Source organism: Adiantum capillus-veneris, chromosome 4, assembly GCF_014529385.1.
Source record: "Adiantum capillus-veneris isolate H3 chromosome 4, ASM1452938v2, whole genome shotgun sequence".
Classification (NCBI taxonomy): domain Eukaryota; kingdom Viridiplantae; phylum Streptophyta; class Polypodiopsida; order Polypodiales; family Pteridaceae; genus Adiantum; species Adiantum capillus-veneris.
The window spans coordinates 130163518-130170189 of record NC_140934.1 but is presented as its reverse complement, the minus strand read 5'-3'; the positions used below and the strand labels follow the sequence as shown (position 1 = coordinate 130170189).

At 48.8% G+C, this 6672-nt stretch overlaps 1 pseudogene; it reads left to right on the top strand.

The window, feature by feature from the left end:
• Positions 1-2282: 2282 nt before the first annotated feature.
• Positions 2283-3243, top strand: LOC147459972 (uncharacterized; annotated as a pseudogene).
• Positions 3244-6672: the final 3429 nt, after the last annotated feature.

Below are 6672 nucleotides of genomic sequence, written 5' to 3'. Positions count from 1 at the left end.
AGGCTCTTTGGACAGAGGGCATGGACAACCAGGCTCTACCGGCAGACAGAGTGGCCTCAGGCCTAGCTCAGCTTAGCCACTTCTTTCTCCAGGAGTCTTTGGCTCGACCGACTACAGCGAGAGAGGAGGAGCAGCGTCTCAGACGAGGCATTGCTTCACTACAGAGGATGTAGGAGCAGCATCCAGACGGTCCATGGTTGGAGGAGCAGCTACAGCAGGCTCGACAGGAGCTTGCTTGCACAGAGGAGAGGAGCCATGAGTTTGCCTTTCACCGACAGGCATCTCAGTGGACTCAGGTAGGTGACAGAGTGACATGTTTTTTTTTTGAGATAGTGGGACCTCGGCACTCTCATGCCAAGGTCAAACAGCTGAGGAGACCCGATGGGTCAGTTGTTTGTGAGCCTGAGGATATGCGTGCAGTTGCTACTGACTTTTACCGTGAGCTACTGTCGGCTGAGCCTCAGTCAGAGAGACAGGATGCATGCAGGGAGCAGGTTTGGGTGCAGATGCCTTGTCTTGTGACTGAGGAGATGCGCCAGAGGCTAGAGATACCTCTTCAGCTTGAGGAGCTGCACACGGCTCTTAGGGCCCTTCCTCGTGGTAGCTGTTCCGGTGAGGATGGGCTAACTCCCAGCTTCTTTTTGGAGTACTGGGACTTGCTTGGCCCAGATCTTTGTAGTGCCTTTCAGTACATTCTGCACACAGGAGTGATGTCGGATAGCATGAGTGAGGGCCTGATTTACCTCATTCCAAAGGAGGGTGGCTCCTTGGATGAGATTCGACAGTGGCTCCCTATCACCATCCTCAACTCAGCCTACAAAATTCTTGCCAAGGCTCTGAGTTTGAGGATTCAGCCACTTTTGGAGAGCCTTATTCATGGGACTCAGACAGGTTTTGTCAAGGAACGTAGTATCCTTGACAACATCTTCACTTTCTGGGAGGCTTCTGCCCTGTCACGTCTCCGTGGGGAGGACCTTGTGATTCTTCTTCTCGATTTTGAGAAGGCATACGACAGAGTTGACTGGGACTTTCTAGAGGGCACGCTTCGCAGGATGGGCTTTTCAGATGCTTGGATCAGAGGGGTGTCAGCTTTGTACAGACAGGCTCACAGTCAGGTGCTTTTGGCAGGAGGTAGAGGTGAGCGCTTCATGCTCACACGATCGGTCAGACAGGGTTGTCCTCTTGCCCTCTTTCTCTTTCTGTTCTATGCGGAGGCGATGAGCAGATTTTTGGTGTCACAGCAGGTTGGTTTGAGGGGCTTAGCACTCCCTATACGAGGAGATGAGCTTCTGGATGCTGAGTTTGCCGACGATTCAGCCTTGTACTTAGAGGGCCAGGAGGCCAATCTACACAAGTGTGGGCAGGCTCTGGAGACCTTCTGCTGTGCATCGGGCGCACTGATCAACTGGAGAAAGACAGTGGCTTTCTCGGTTGGCAGTGCTCCTGTGCTAGAGTGGATGCCACGAGAGGGTTTCAGGTGGATTCCTCTAGGGACTGCAGCTCGATACTTGGGTTGTCAGGTTGGTTTGGATTTGTCCCCCGAGCAGCAGATTGCTCCGCTTCTCTTGTCCATCAGGAGAAAGCTGTTACATTGGAGCTCAGCACGACTTTTGCTGGCTGGTAGAGTAGTAGTTGCCAACCAGGTGTTGTTGGCAACTATGTGGTACATCACTTCTTGCTGGATCTTCTCGAGTTCTTGTATCAACCAGGTAGAGAGGCTGATCAGGAACTTCCTTTGGTCAGGACGCGACACTCAGATTGCTCGAGCCAAGGTGGCTTGGTCGGTCATCACACTCCCTTGCTCTAAGGGAGGGCTTGGGATCATTGATCCAGCACAGCAGAGCACAGCCCTTCTTGAGAAGTTCGTCGTCAGAGGACTTCTTCCAGGCGAGGAGCCCTGGAAGGAGTTCTTGCTGCAGAGGCTTCGTGCCAGGGTGCCTCAGTCAGGAGGACCTTGGCAACTTTCGACCAGCTGGATCTTCACAGAGTTGCGCCAAGTTGGTTTGAGCAGGAGACTGGAGGACCGATTTGCTGTGAGTTTGCTTCGTTCTTGGGAGCTCTTACGGCGTGGCCTAGAGCAGAGACAGCCGACATGCACGGAGGAGCGCCTACAGCAGCCCCTCGTCTGGAACCCCATGGTTAGCACCCAGAGAGGCCACTTGGTTGGGAGTAGGCCTCATGTTTCTTGGGGTCCCATGGCAACAGGTCCAGCGCGCTCTCTAGGTGACTGGCTAGAGTTCACAGGTCTGTCAGAGGAGGTACAGGCTGTCCAGCTACAGGGAATGAGAGGGGTTCAGAGCATGTGTCAGGACATCTCAGAGTCAGTTCCCGCTGAGTGGCTCACACCTCTCGAGCCAGTAGCACCCCGATGGATGGGAGCCTTCACACGACTGGAGGTTCTCATCTCAGTCAGGGCCTGTTCAGAGACTGCCCTAGCCCTGTTCTTCGAGCTTCAGGGTGGGGGACGATTACAGCGAGTTGCAGTAGAGGCCCCATAGGTAGCAGAGTGCTGCTTCCAGAGGATCCGTGTTGTGGACATTTGTGGGAGGACTTGCGTCATAGACCCAGGCCCAGCAGCTCTTGAGACAGGGCACTGGAGGCTATGGGCTTGGGAGTGCTGTCCATTGGCACGAGTGCAGTGGGATCCTGGTGAGTGGATATGGAGGGACCCCTTCTCTTCTGCAGACCGCCCAGGAGTCCCTTTCTTTCAGTACACTGTTCGGCTAGGACGTCATATACTTGCAGTGCAGAGAGAGGCCCGCCCCGCTGCAGCACGTCATTGGCAGGAGGAGGGCCTCACAGTTGAGTTCTTGGCAGCTTTTTGGCAGAGGCTGTGGGACTCCAGACAGCCGAGGCGCGTCACTTTGTTCTAGTGGTTGGTTGCACACAGAGCCACAACAGTTGGGAGCTGGCTTGTGCATAGTGGTCTCTCGGCCGCATGTACAGCATGTGACCCGTTGGTGGAGAGTCAGCGTCACTGTCTTTGGGACTGTCCCTCGGCCCAGCAGGTGTGGCTACGAGTTCTTTGGCTGATGCCTGCCCTCTCCACAGCTCGACAGTACACTTGGGGGGCAGCAGCTTGGTCCACCCTCACGGGCCCGGCACTTCAGTTTGAGCTATCTTCCACCAGCAGGATGATAGTGATACAGGGGGGCCGACCTACACTCTAGCCTGTTACAGATCTTACTCCACAGGAGTGGAGCAGTGAGAGGGAGGAGTATTGGAAGCTCATCAGCGGCTTAGCTCTCTGGTTCATCTGGCGGGCCCGCTGTTTCCGCATCTTTGAGGCTCGCCCTGTGCCACCAACAGAGACTGTTCATGACTTTTGGCTAGAGCTGATCCATACTCTCAGAGGACAGCTTGAGGGACTACAAGGCAGCTCGGACCACATGCGGGAGCGCTGAGAGGCTTTCCTTCGACTCTGGCGCCCTGGGCCTTTTTACACCATGGTCCAGGGGGTGATCAGATGGCACTACTGTCCACCTGTGTGGCTTTTCCCTCCTCCCATCTCTTGATTTAGCCCCATTGTATATATGCTGTTTTTTCATTGGGAGAGTCTCCCCATCATGCTTGTTGTAGCCCTCTTCTGCAGAAGTGGATGTAGCCCTATGGGCAGTTTTCATTAACTAATAGAAGGATCTTTTTCTCGGGGGAAAAAAAAATTTGCTGCCGACTGCGTCAAATCGACTTGGTTCTATTCAACGGGTAAATTTACGGTCTCCTAAAGATCGGACTACCAACAATATTTCCGGACGCTTCAAGCAACTTGGACTACCAACGAAATTGCCGATCGCTTCAATCTTGGAGCACAAACGAAATTAGCAAGGCTAATTATCGGTGTCTACGGGATTCTTTATTGATAATTACCGGTTGTGGTGCATCCTACATCTACGGAACATCTTATCGACATCATGTATTTTTCTTGCTATTCCTTCCTGCACTGTGTCACCATGGATTCAGATATCAATATGACTTTTGATTTTGAGCATAATACGCCTGATCTTGCCCATGATGGCTCGCGGCCGGATGCTCTCACGGAGAGTGCCCGCGATGCTACGGCGGGTGATGACACTTATGAACTGCTTGATATTCAAGAATTTCGTGCACTTCAGACACTCATATCAGTCATGGAAGGAAATTTTGCATCTTTAAATGAAAACGTCACTAAATTATCCATGTTAGTGATACAATTAATGCAACACTAGTCCATGGGTCCTGCTGACATGCACATGCATGAGCATGTTGCTACATAAGGGCAAGGTCTTCTGATCATGGACAAGGTCCATCTACCGATGCTTTGCTTACTCTCACTGCAAAAGAGGTGGATAAGTTGTTGAAAAACACCAAACCACTGACTTTTAAGGGAGATGACCGAGATCACAATAAGGATGTAGTGAATATCTTTCTCAGCAAGTGGGATGGAATTCATGCCTTACGGCGTACTACGGATGCATTCAGAGCACTGCAAACAAGTTTAACTCTGGAAGGCAAGGCCTACAAATGGTGGATGTCTCTCAAGGAGAAGAATATCATACCACAGAGTTGGGCAGCTTTTGAAACTCTGTTTTGCAAAGAATTCTTGCCTACAAATGAGGCAGATTGGAATCGGACGGCTTGGGACACGTGTTCCATGCGCCAATACCCATCATTACTTGAATATATATCTCACTATAGGGATGTTATCCTCAAGTTGGAAGGCCTAGACACCTTTCAACAAGTACGTGGGTTTATTAACCGTGGTCTGACACCAGAGCTTAAGAAGCACGTCAAGAATCAAGACCCTAAAACACTTGAGGAAGCCATAGTGAAAGCACATATTCACAATGATCCAGATGAAAAGAAATCACATCATAATCACGTGCCTACTAATACACATGGTAATACACGCACACAGTACGGGAACAATAAAAGTAAATTTATAGTAGCCAATTCAGAAGCATCTAAAAAACCCAAGGGGTTCAGAGGTCCTCTCTCTCCTGAGGACTTTCATAAAGCTAAGAAAGAGAAATTATGTTTTCAATGTTTAGGAAGCCGTCATGGCAAAAAGGATTGTCCCACAAGGGGAAATCTACTGCTCATGGAAAGGAGAAAGCAGTGCACACGATGCAACTGCTACCTCTTGAGTCTTCCTCACGATTCTCTACAGTGGAAGTAACACACACCGAGGTGGTGCATGAATGTTGTCTCACAGCTTCCATGTGGCAACAGACCTTCGGACCACATGAGTTAGTACGTATGCACGGATCTCTGCAAGGGCACAAGGTACGCATCTTGGTAGATAACGGTGCTACTCACAATTTTATCAATTATGTATTGGTGAAAAAACTCAAATTGCCTCAAACTCCGAGTACCCACCGCTACAAGGTAGCAATGATGAACGGACATGATGCCAAAATCTGGGATACTCAAGTCCGATCCATCCCATTGGAAGTACAAGGCTACTCCACATCCTTGGATTTTCACGTTATGAACATGGAGAGGGCAGACGTGGTCCTTGGTAGGGAATAGTTGCATAGCCTTGGACCATCAATGAAGCATAGCTATGAGCACAACAGCTTGATGTTCGAATCCCATGGCACACATGTGTTGTTGTTAAGAGAGAAGGATGTACCTTCTTCACCATTGATATGTACATCTGAGCTTATGTAGCTCGTTTCTGATAATGAAATATATCAAGTTTTATTGTGTTACCCATTGTCTCATTTTCTCTCTAACATTGAATTTGTTGAACATTCCTCAACGCCACATGCTTCTCCTTCATCTCTTCCATCAATGGCTACTTCCCAACAAGCAAAAGTTGCTAGTGAGTTAAAAAATTTATTAAAGGAATTTCATGATGTTTTTCCTAATGATTTGCCACCAGGATTACCACCGACACGATCGGTGCAACATAGCATCGATGTGGTTGCAGGCAGTAAACCTGTCATCAGTAAACCACCCTACTGCATGAGTTACTCTGAAACTGCTGAGGTGGAATGTCAACTTGCTGACTACCTTAGCAAAGATTTTATCCAACCCAGTTCTTCACCATGGGCTTCTCCTATCCTATTAGTGAAGAAAAAAGACAGTAGTATGTGCATATGCGTAGACTACCGTGGCTTAAGTGCGGTTACTGTTAAGAACAAGTATCCATCGCCACGTGTGGATGAGTTGTTTGATAAACTCACTCATGCTCGTATTTTTACAAAAATAGACTTGCGGCCAGGATATCACCAAGTATGTATTCGACTTGCTGAAATACCCAAAACTGCATTCCGAACAAGGTTTGGACACTACGAGTTTTTGGTTATGCCTTTTGGGTTAATCAATGCGCCTGCAACATTCATGACACTTATGGATAGTGTCTTGAAGCCGTGCTTGGGCAAATTTGTCATCGTTTTTTTTAATGACATTCTAGTATACAATGCTTCTGAAGAAGAACACTTACAACATCTGAGGCAGGTGTTCGAATTGTTACGAACAAATAAATTATATGCCAAGGAATCTAAGTGTGATTTTTTGAAAGAACAAATTCACTATCTTGGGCATGTTATTTCAGCTAATGGGCTACATATGGATCAATCCAAAGTGGATACAATCCGGCAGTGGCCTTCTCCTAAAAATCTGGAAGAGTTACATATTTTTTTAGGATTTGCAGGTTTTTACCGAAGGTTCGTTAAAAACTGTGCTAAT